Source organism: Somniosus microcephalus, chromosome 13, assembly GCF_052327205.1.
Source record: "Somniosus microcephalus isolate GS21.2 chromosome 13, FLI_Smic_1.0, whole genome shotgun sequence".
Taxonomy (NCBI): domain Eukaryota; kingdom Metazoa; phylum Chordata; class Chondrichthyes; order Squaliformes; family Somniosidae; genus Somniosus; species Somniosus microcephalus.
Window position 1 is genome coordinate 17,541,531 of NC_140999.1, and position 12,219 is coordinate 17,553,749.

The following is a 12,219-nucleotide window of genomic DNA, read 5'->3' on the forward strand; positions in this document are numbered from 1 at the left end:
TATCCCACTTTCCAGCTCTTGGCTAGCCTTAATTTAATTAGCCTTCCTAGCCTTATTTAATATCTGTTGTCCCTCATGTCTTCAATGCCTGTGAATTGTGAAGTTGGATTATACCCGCAGACTCCAGATGGGAGTTAAAAATAACACAAAGAAGTTCCCGGGGAGGCCATTTGGGGGTGTAACAGCGACGGAGCGGAATTTACTAAGCAGGGATCAGTCTGTATGGCTCAGTTATTCATTGGGTAAACTCTCTTGAATTTACAACTTCTCCTTTTAAATCAGGAATAACACTGAGCAAACAATAATGCCATGTCACACCAGGCTGCTTCAGCACACCTTTCAGTAGCTGGCTCAAGAAAACAAAAGGTTGGCAAAGCCCCAGGAGCAAACGTACCAGCTGCAAAATTTAAACAGATTCAAAACTGTCTGCTAATATTTTTAACTGCCTCGACTGAGAGGGTGATCGTCTCAGTCACACAGATCTGTAGGCAGCTGTTTCAGGTCCCGAACCGTGCCAGCAGGTAATGAGTGATTCAGTTCACCTCAGCAGGGACAGGACTACAATTGGCTTCAGTGCTCATAGCTGGGTAAGAGACAGGGGTGGGGGGGGGGGGGGGGGGTGACTTAATAAAACTCACTACGCACTTGGTTTGAGTATAAAGCAAGGCTTTAATCAACTTGTTTCAGAACATGGAGGTCTAGTTGTCCTTCACTAGTTCCTGTCTTACAAAATGTCCCTGGACAAGCTAGGCCCACGCCCGAGTATTTATACTCCTTGGACGGCGCCACCAGCTGGCCGTCCAGTGTTATTTCATGAGTAGTTTCTTTATGATGATGAGATTTATAACAGGGGGTTTGGGGGACGGTAACGAGCCAAGCTCTGGATCACTATCTAGTGACCCCCGTGTAAGAATAAAAATATATGCTTTGTATGTGTGATGGACTCGAGACTATTAATAAGGTGTATGTAATAAAGATAAATTTGATGTGTATGGATCTCCCCTGGGTAAGGCAACGGCGCGAAACTTAACAAAGGAAACCTGCATAACAGGATAACCCCCCACAGAGACACCATCGGAACTCACCATTGAAACTCAAGAGCCACTAAAAGGTGTCAACAAACAATTAACTTAAGCAAGAAATGGCTCCAGCCACTGCAGACAGACACATGTTCAAAGGAAAGCCAATCAAGAACTGCCATGAATCTAAGACCCAATCCTGGGGTTTTAGCAATTTAGACTAGAGACAATGGACTTAAAAAGATATAAAACAAGGAACACAAAGGCTCTTTCTCGCTGGACATCCACACGGAAAAACAAGAAGCCCTCCCTCTACAGACCAGGCCAAGAAGAAAGGAAAAAGCCCCGCGTGCATTGCTTGACTCAGGGAAGTACCAGTCTGTGTAAATCTAACCCATTACCTTACCTGTTGTAATCGAGTAGAGTCCATACATACCAGTAGGCTATTGTTTTGATGTGCATGAGTGTGTGTGTTTAATAAACTTATTCCAAATTGTTTCAAAAGAATTGGTCTTGCTGGCAATTTAATGCCAGTCAAAATAAAAAGGTTACACCTGCTAGTAAATGAATGCAAGAAGAATGGTTCAGAACAGGATCAGGCTCAGCTGCTATGTCCTTCATGGTTAAATATCCCCACTGACGCTCACTGTTCAAGAGCATGGATGAGGAATGGCCACTTCAATGACCTAGCAGGGGTAGAGTTGTCAACCCTCCAGGATTGCCCTGGAGTCTCCAGGAATTAAAAGATTAATCTCCAGGACTCTGCTGTGAGCAAACCCAGGAGAAAAATCATAGGGGCATTAAAATTTGAGAGTTTTTAAAACAAATTCTTTAAACACTTTTGTTAGTTCTAAAAATATCAGACATGGGGTAAAAGGCTGTTTGACTGACAGTCAAGTATCATCCAGTTGGATAATGAAGAGTCTATTCGCTTTCCAATTGGCCTGGGAAGGCAGTGCACCATGAGAATGGTCGTGTTGGGAGACCAATGGCAGGAGGGCGGGGGCGGGCCGGTTGGAAGCAGGAGGTCATGTGAGGACACCTCCAGGAATATGTCCAACCAGACTTGGCAACCCTAAGCAGAGGAGATGCCAATGGCAGCAGGGTCAGTATGTTGGGCGGGAAAGAGAAAATTAGAAAAAGGTGTAATAAAAAAAAGCAATCAGTGTGACCAGGGCTGAATTGACCAAATTAGTGGAATAGTCTTAAATGTTGGTGGTGGGAGGGGGATACTGCAGTTCTTTGGTGGATCAGCATTTGACTCAATGGAGTGGTGGTATTAAAGTTGAATGCCACGCTTCGCTGTTTCTGCAAGGAGGGGAGATCAGATGGGGACGGGGAGCCTTGAATGTTATTGCACCAAAGCGATGTACAGTAATAAGGCTGGGACGTTGTTGGCCCATTAGCTACTAAAACAATTTTCTTGGCAGTGGGCTGAGAACAGATCAAGCATTTGAAACCACTCCGAATAATGGAACCTTTCACAGCTGTTGCTGGTGCCTGTACAACTCCAAGGGACAAGATGCCTTGCCGGCCTCAGGTAGCTGTCTGATGCTCTGGACCGCCCACAGACTTCTAAAAAGGACATGGATCCCGATTTTAGCCCTACCCACTCGACGCAAACAGGGCAGGTGAACGGTTACAATCACAAAAAGCGGCTTGACATCCCGTTCCGGCTGGGTCCCTGACGACCGCCATTTTAACTGCCTCACCGAAACATGTCAGGGCACCGCCAGATGCCTAATAAATATATGCAAATCGGGGTTCCATGACGTCCTTGGGACCCCAACACTATTTTAACTGGGCAAGATGGAACTCCTGGCCAGTGGCCAAGCCTCTCAGTAAAACCTCGCACTATTAGCCTCAGAAAGTGACTGACCAGAGCTGCTAAAGAACTTAAAGGGGAACTTACCTGAAGCTAGAAGATTGAAAAGATGCTTGTGCTGCACAAGGCAATGGTAAGCTACCACGTTATTATTATTTTTTTTTTCTCACTGTTTGGCATCGCTCACTCAGACTAGGCACTCTTTGCTTATCATGGGTGTTTCTGTTGCTTATGTACTCTGGTTGGAGGGACATTTGGAGGAAGAGGAGGTGCAGCAGCCTCAGCAACCAGGACGAGCAGAAGCCGGGCTTGTTAGAGCACGCCAGGTGAGAGGGGTGGCCAAGGAGGCCAGGGGTCAGTTATTATAGAAGGCCTCTCATTAATCTTCTCAAGCCACTTATCTGAAAACTGACCAAAAGACCCTCTGCATTAATAGTCTTCATTACTCTCCTTCATTACACATTAAAGAACAGTGAAACCATTCAGCCACCCTCTGTATCATTGACATCCTGACAATGCAGACTAACTAGCTGCAATGGAAAAAGAGAAATTCCCAAGTGCGAAAAAGGTGATGAATTTATTTACAAACAGAAGATTGAACTAAAAAATGTTGACACACAAGAGCTCACCCCGTAGTGCTTTTCTTAACAGAAGCTTTCCTCACTCTACTTCCCCTATTAGTGGCTTCAGCTGAGCTGGTGGAAGGCTGCTGTTGCTCATGTTGGGGCCATTGAGATGACCGTAGCTGGCCTTTCCTGGGTGCTCGGGTTTGAGTGAGCCCGGCTGGAGACTGCTGCACTGCGGCTTCTGCCTGGTCCAGCTGGCCTTCTGGCACTGTTCTGGATATTGGTTGAAGGTTAGCGAGGGAACAAACATGCTGACATCCTGGAGAGGGCAACACGTGTCACTCCCGCTCCACTACTGCCACTCCCATGAGGCTGGAGCTCATCACTTCCACTGATCAGAGTGACTCCTTGAAAGCCTTACTACTTGCTCCACAATTTCTCCAAGGTGGACGTCTGTCTATCCAACGCGGAGCAGAAGTTTGAGCCCAGAATCTGCACGGTAGCCATTGGAGCTTTCATCAAAGCTGGGAAGATGTATTCCTGTTGTGTAGACCGGGCTGCAGTGTCCCTGGAAGTGGCTGCACTCTCCCATGTAGACTGCAGAGTGCTGATGCCGGGCGAGATGACACCACTCAGGCTGGACACGGACTCCTCCATGCTTTCAGTGGTGATGCTGAAACTCTTTTGGCAGGTCTTCCAGTACCTGATATAACTGCTTGTGGGAAGCGGGCAGTTTTCTTCTCATTGCTGGGCCCCTGAAATCCACATCTCCGTCCTCCTCAGTAGAGCTGGAAGAGAGAAATCGCCCTCCAGCAAGCTCTCTCCTGGGCTGTCCCTGCCACAACTACCTGCTCCTATGCACTAGTGCTCGGTGCATCGGCACATGTTGGTCCCTATGCCTCACTCTCTAACCCAGCTGCAGTGCCAGTCTCTGTGATGGAGCGTGTGACGGCGCCTGCTCAGAAAGATTCATTGGTTAAGGGAACTGAGCCATTGTTTAAGAACAACAACAACTTGTATTTGTATAGCACTTTAACGTAGTAAAACATCCCAAGGGAACAGATCCACTGGTTAATTGAACTAATCCATTGGTTGGGGAACTGAGACTCAGGCAATAATTAGAAAATCTTATTATAAGCAAATGTTAACAATATTGACAAAACACTCTTTTGCTAAGATAGAAAGTACAAATAGAGAGAGACAAATTTCTCTCCCTCCCTTTCCGCCCTAATTGAAGCAATCGTATAAAATCATTAGAGAAATCATGAGTGTTGGCAGTTGCATTATCCTTTAATGTACTACTAAATCACCTCACATTACTGCATCGAGGATTATGGCAATATTAGTTGTAGATCAAGTTATTATCTTATAGAATATCAATATAAAGAATATGCTGTCGGTGCAAAGCTGTAACTGAACAAAGCACTGGCTGTTCTCTCATGCTGAAGCCCATAGTAGGGCTTGAACCCATATTATTCTGACTCAAAGGCAAGCATGCTATCAACTGAGCTACTGCTGAAACTGCTGCTGAGTTTTCCATTTTTTGAAGTTCTGTGATGACAGGAGGACTTCTTTCCTTTCTGTTTAAATTTTTAGCAGCGAGTTTGAACTGTGCCTGTATACAGCACTCTCCTGGGCCAGACTATCAGTTCCAGCCAGGCAGAAACAGGACAACGTGAGAGCAGCAACTCCCTGGCTGGGTCAGAACTCCCCTGCTCTTCTTCGAAATAGTGCCGTTGGATCTTTTATGTCCACCTGAGAGAGCAGACGGGGCCTCGGTTTAACGTCTCATCCGAAAGACGGCACCTCCGACAGGGCAGCACTCCCTCAGCACTGCACTGGAGTGTCAGCCTAGCTTTATGTGCTCAAGTCCCTGGAGTGGGACTTGAACCCACAACCTCCTAGGAGATAAAAGGTTATCAATGGAATAAACACTTCACTGAGCTTGCATGATAGGATCTGAAGGGGCACTAAATGAATAAATCATTTGACTTTCATTTGTGGATAATAACAAACACATCAACATACATTAAAAGTTGCAGAATTATATTAGGATGTATTAAAGATGCACGGGACATCACCAATGATTCAATGAAAGCTGCAGAAATGCAACAGAATGCATTGAAAGCTGTTCAATGTAGTATGGCATGGGACCATGGCAAAAACAGGCCAATCATCTCTCCTTACTTATTTGTGCACACAGTCCATACATTAACCTGGTTACCATTTATGCACACGATCCATACATTAGCCTGATCACAACTTGATCGCCATTAACCTGATCACAACTTGATCATGTACTGGAGTCTTGTATCAGCCAAGTTTTTGTAACTTGTGTCACCATGCACTTAGCTATCATTTTTGGCAGTTATCTGCCTCCTTCAAAGCACCCTCTTTCAAGTATGTAGACACTCCTTCCGAGTTGTAGTTTGTCTTGACACATTTGGTCTGATTAGCGTGACCTGGAGTTTGCAATCTCTCAGTCTGCGGTCAGATATCAGTTTCGCTCGTCCTGTTTTATCACTGTTATGCATTATGTGTTCTCCTCCCACCTGCGGTGGCGCTGTCACAGCAGATGAATGGTTGGGTTTGTTCTCTTTGTTCTGTACTCTCCAGAACCTTCCTTTTGAATAAAGAAACCTCATGTTTGCAATCTCGGGGTTCTGAGCACTAATTGTGTCTAGGTATAACGGCACAGGTACAGCCACAACAAAGTGGCGATGAGGATCGGATGAATCTGCGTTGTGGGAACTTTCTTGTTTTCGACTACAAAACACTCAGAACAGAGATTGCAGCATTACATTAACGTTACGGGTGCAGTGAGTAAACAGAAATTAAAATTTGAAACGTGAGATGGCTACTATATTCGGAAACATCGGTGATTTTGATGAAAATGTTGAGCAATGGAGCGCTTATATGGAACATGTTGACTATTTTGTTTTGGCGAATGCGATGGCAAACGATAAGGTCGTGCCTACCTTTTTGAGTATAATGGGAGCAAAGACATTCAATTTACTGCGCAGCCTTGTACAGCCAGTTAAGCTAGGAACTAAAACATATAAACAACTAGTGGAAATTCTTGGAGCACATTTTTCACCAAAACCTCTGGTTATTGCTGAGAGATTTAGATTTCACAAACGGAATCAAGGAGGGGGAAACAGTGACTATTTTTGTTGCTGCTTTAAAAAGGTTGTCAGAACACTGCGAGTTCAAGGAGGTGCTGAATGACACCATTAGCGGCAGACTTGTGTGTGGTCTGCAAAGTGCAGCCACACAGAAGCGCCTTCTTACTGAGGACAACCTTACTCTTGAAAAGGCCATTAAAGTTAGTGTCTCCATGGAGATGGCGGAAAAGGAGGCTCACCAGTTTAGTTCAACAGGGAGAGTTCACAAGGTGTCGTCTGAGCCTAAAGGTGCACGGAACGGCACATGTTACCGTTGTGGGAAAACGGGCCATCACGCTAATGACTGCTGGTGTACGGAGCTGGAATGCCAAAAGTGTGGCAAAAATGGTCACATTGAACGTGCCTGTAGAGGTAAAAAAAGAACAGACAGAGCTGGGAAGCATGAAAGCAAAATGTCTGTATTTAGACAAGAGAAGAAAGAGTGTTCATTCAGTGCAGTTTGATGGAACAAGCAAAACAGAGGGGAGCGACATCTCTGAGGAGGAAGAGGTGCACATACTGACGGTTGCAGGTGGTCCAAATGGCTACTGGGTGTCACCACTGGTGGAGGGACAATCAGTGCGGATGGAGGTGGACACAGGCGCGGCTGTGTCCCTTGTTTCAGACACTGTCTGCAACAAAATGTTAAAGCATCTTACCCTTCAGCCAACAAACATTGTGCTAAAGACGTATACCGGCGAACCTGTGGCCATGAGAGGCGCCATTGAGGTGACAGTTAAATTGAACGGACAGACTGCGAAATTGCCACTATATGTGGTAAAGGGAAATTACCCATCTCTACTGGGACGTGCGTGGCTAGAGAAAATCACGCTGGACTGGCCTGCAGTCCGCATGATGTCAAAAGGGGAGTTTGGTCTGACTGCAGTTTTAAACAAACATGTAGAACTCTTCAATGGTGAACTTGGGAGCATGAAAAAGATCAGTGTGAGACTGAACATTAAACCTCACAGCAAGCCAAAGTTTCACAAAGCCCGACCTGTACCCTATGCAATTAGGCCAAAAGTTGAGGCTAACTTGGAGGACTTAGTCGAGAATGGAGTCCTGGAGCCTGTGAGCGTGAGCAAATGGGCCACACCCATTGTTCCTGTCCTGAAAAAGGATGGATCTATTCGAATCTGCGGGGATTTTAAAGTGACTATTAACCTGGTGCTGTCTGCGGAACAGTACCCTCTTCCCCTCATTGGTGATCTTTTTACGGGCCTGGCCGGAGGGCAAAAGTTCAGCAAAATAGACTTATGCCAGGCTTATCTACAAATGCATGTCGATGACAAATCAAAGGAGTTGCTGACAATTGTGACACACAAGGGGCTATACAGGTACTGCCGCCTTCCGTTTGGAATTACGTCGGCCCCTGCTCTATTCCAAAGGGCAATGGATCAGATTTTGAGTGGACTGCCAGGAGTCCAGTGCTACCTGGACGACATCCTTGTCACTGGGACAAATGAGGATCATCTTCTGAACTTGGATGCGACACTACAGTGACTGAAAGAGTATGGATTCAGAGTTTGTAAGGACAAATGTGAATTCTTTCAGTCTTCAGTTGAGTACCTGGGGCATGTGATTGATGCTACTGGCCTGCATAAGGTGCCGTCAAAGGTCAAGGCGATCGTGGAGGCCCCAGCACCCCAGAATGTGAGTCAGTTACGTTCATTCCTGGGGCTACTTAACAACTATGGAAAGTTTATTCCAGACTTAGCAACATTGCTGAAGCCGTTACATCAGTTGCTATGTCAAGGCAAAACATGGAAATGGACTGAACTGTGCAACAAAGCTTTCGTCCAAACAAAGAAAGCATTGCTGAAGTCGGAGGTCCTGACACACTTCGACCCAAAGCTACCCGTGCAGCTAGCATGTGATGCATCACCATATGGTGTGGGAGCAGTCATATCCCACATCATGCCTTCTGGTGAAGAGAAACCTATCGCCTTCGCATCACGCACCTTGAACAAGGCCGAGAGTAACTATGCACAGATTGAGCACGAGGCCTTGGGAATCGTTTTTGGAATTCGAAAATTTCATCAGTACCTGTTTGGGAGAAGGTTCACACTCCTGACGGACCACCGTCCATTGACTTCAATCTTCGGGCCCCACACCAGAATTCCGCCTCTTGCTGCAAGCAGGATGCAAAGGTGGGCTTTACTGTTGTCAGGACACACATACGACATCAAATATCGCAAATCAGACTTGCACGGCAATGCAGACGGTCTCTCGAGGCTACCCTTGCCTGTTACTCCCCCAGAGCCTCGTCAGATAAACATCTTCTACTTTAGACAAGTGGAGGGAGCACCTGTCACTGCAATTCAGGTGCGAAGGTACACCCGCAACGATCCAGTCCTGTCTGAGGTAATGGACGATGTCATTCGAGGGAGAGCTATAGGAGATTCTCCTAGTTTGAAACCTTACGTTTCAAACAGAAATGAGCTCTCCGTCCAGGCAGGTTGTCTTCTCTGGGGACGCCGTGTCATCATTCCGCCACCTCTGAGGGAACCTGTACTGCAACAACTTCATACAGGCCACAGTGGGATGGTTCGGATGAAGGAAATGGCAAGAAGCTACTTCTGGTGGCCAGGTCTCAATGGAAATATTGAGGAGAAAGCCAAAACATGTTCCCTGTGTCAAAGGGTCCGGAATGTTCCACAGCTGGCAACCCTACACCCCTGGGATTGGCCTGAAGAAGTGTGGCAGCGAGTACATGTGGACTTCGCCAGTCCTTTCGAAGAGAAGATGTTTATGGTGGTTGTGGATGCTCGCAGCAAGTGGCCGGAGGTCGCTGTGATGAGGTCTACCACGGCAGAGAAAACAATTGAGAAACTTGGTGAGATGTTCAGCCATTATGGCTCACCGGAACAACTCGTAAGTGACAACGGTCCACAATTTGTATCACAGGAGTTTGCAACCTTCCTGCAAGTGAATGGTGGCCAACACATCAGGTCTGCGCACTATCATCCCTCTACTAACGGCCTGGCAGAAAGGTTCGTGCAAACTTTGAAGCACGCCTTGAAGGCATCGCAAGGTCAGGGCTCAATCCACCAACGTCTGAACAGCTTCCTGTTGTCCTACAGGAACGAGCCGCATGCCACAACCAAAACTTCCCCTGCTTCGCTCATGATGAAGAGGCAGTTGCGGACAAGTTTTGGCTTACTCAAACCTCCAAGGGCAGAGCAGGTTGTCCAACGTCAACAACAAGCTCAAGTTGAAAGGAGAGAGAAAAGAGCCAAGGAGAGACGGTTTCATCCTTTGCCACAGTGCTCTTCTCCAACACAGGAAGTCAAAGAGACTGTTCCACCTGTGCAAACTCCTGACTTTCGACTGACACAGGCACCTTCTCTATCTAAGCCTGTGTCAATGCCTACTGCTGTGGAAGCCAGCGATGATCGCCGGTATCCTGTCAGAGAGCGGCGGCCTCCAAGACGCTTGGATCTGTAGGCTTAGTGACTTACCCACAAGACTGGGGCAGAATAAACCCCAGGGTAAAGTCAGGGTTTGAGGCAGTCTACCTCTACCCTTGGTTAGTTGAGTGCATTGAAAGTAACTTACCTGTTGAGGAATAATGTGGACATTTCATTTAAGAGGGGAGGAATATGTTATGTATTATGTGTTCTCCTCCCACCTGTGGTGGTGCTGTCACAGCAGATAAATGGTTGGGTTTGTTCTCTTGGTTGGGTTTTTGTTCTCTTTGTTCTGTATTCTCCAGAATCTTCCTTTTGAATAAAGAAACTTCATGTTTGCAATCTCGGGGTTCTGAGCACTAATTCTGTCTAGGTATAACGGCACAGGTACAGACACAACAATCACCACCTAGCACTCTTGCTAATTTAATCAACCCCATAGCTGCAGAGCAGAAATCACCAGGGACAGCATTTCTTCACACAACGCTCATTGTAGCTCCATGGACACAACACGCACTGAAATTCCATGGACAAAGAACACATTGAAGATCCATGGACACACAAGAACATAAGAAATAGGAGCAGGAGCAGGCCATTCTGCCCCTCGAGCCTGCTCCGCCATTCAATGAGATCATGGCTGATCTGATTTTAACATCAACTCCACTTTCTTGTCCACTCCCCATAACCTTTGACTTCGCTGTTGCTCAAAAATCTGTCTATCTCAGCCTTGAATATATTCAATGACTCAGCTTCCACAGCTCTCTGGGGTAAAGAATTCCAAAAATTCATGACCCTCAGAGAAGAAATTCCTCCTCATCTCCATCTTAAATGGGCAAACCCTTATTCTGAGACTATGCCCCCTCGTTCTAGATTCCCTGACGAGGGGAAACATCCTCTCAGCATCTACCCTGTCCAACCCCCTCAGAATCTTATATGTTTCAATAAGCTCACCTCTCATTCTTCTAAACTCCAATGAGTATAGGCCTAACCTGCTCAACCTTTCCTCATAAGACAACCCTTCCATCCCAGGAATCAACCTATAATTATGGGGGATTTTAACTATCATATTAATTGGACAAATCAAATTGGGCAGGGCTGCCTTGAGGATGAGTTCATTGAGTGTATTAGGGATGGGTTTCTTGAGCAGTATGTAACTGAACCGACCAGGGGGCAAGCAACCTTAGATCTGGTCCTGTGTAACGAGACAGGATTAATTAAAAATGTCCTAGTAAAGGATCCCCTTGGAATGAGTGACCATAACATGGTTGAATTCCATATTCAATTAGAGGGTGAGAAGGTTGGATCTCAAACAAGCGTGCTAAGCTTGAATAGCGGAGACTATGAAGGTATGAGAGCGGAATTGAGTAGAGTGGATTGGGAAAATAGATTAAAGGGTAAGACGATACATGATCAGTGGTGTACATTTAAGGAGTTATTTTACAACTTCCAAAAAATATATATTCCACTGAGAAGAAAAGGGTGTAAAAGAAAAGACAGCCATCCGTGGCTAAGTAAAGAAATTAAGGATAGTATTCGACTAAAAACAAGGGCATATAAGGTAGCCAAATCTAGTGGGAGGATAGAGGATTGGGAAAACTTTAAAAGACAGCAAAAAATAACAAAAAGATTGATTAAGAAAGGGAAGATAGATTATGAAAGTAAATTAGCAAAAAATATAAAAACAGATAGTAAGAGTTTTTATAGTTATATAAAAAGAAAAAGGGTGGCTAAAGTAAATGTTGGTCCCTTAGAGGATGAGACCGGGAAATTAATGGTGGGAAATATGGAGATGGCAAAAACACTGAATGAATATTTTGTATCAGTCTTTACAGTAGAGGACACTAAGAATATCCCAACACTGGGCAAACAGGGGGCTATAGAGGGGGAGGAGCTAAAGACGATCAAAATCACAAAGGAAGTGGTACTCGGTAAAATACTGGGACTCAAGGCGGATAAATCACCTGGACCTGATGGCTTACATCCTAGGGTCTTGAGGGAAGTGGCAGTAGGGATTGTGGATGCATTGGTAATAATTTTCCAAAACTCCCTGGACTCAGCAAAGGTCCCGGCAGACTGGAAAACTGCTAATGTAACACCGTTATTTAAAAAGGGCAGTAGACAGAAGGCTGGAAACTATAGACCGGTTAGCCTAACATCTGTGGTGGGTAAAATTTTGGAGTCCATTATTAAGGAGACAGTAACAGGACATTTGGATAATCATAATTTAATAGGACA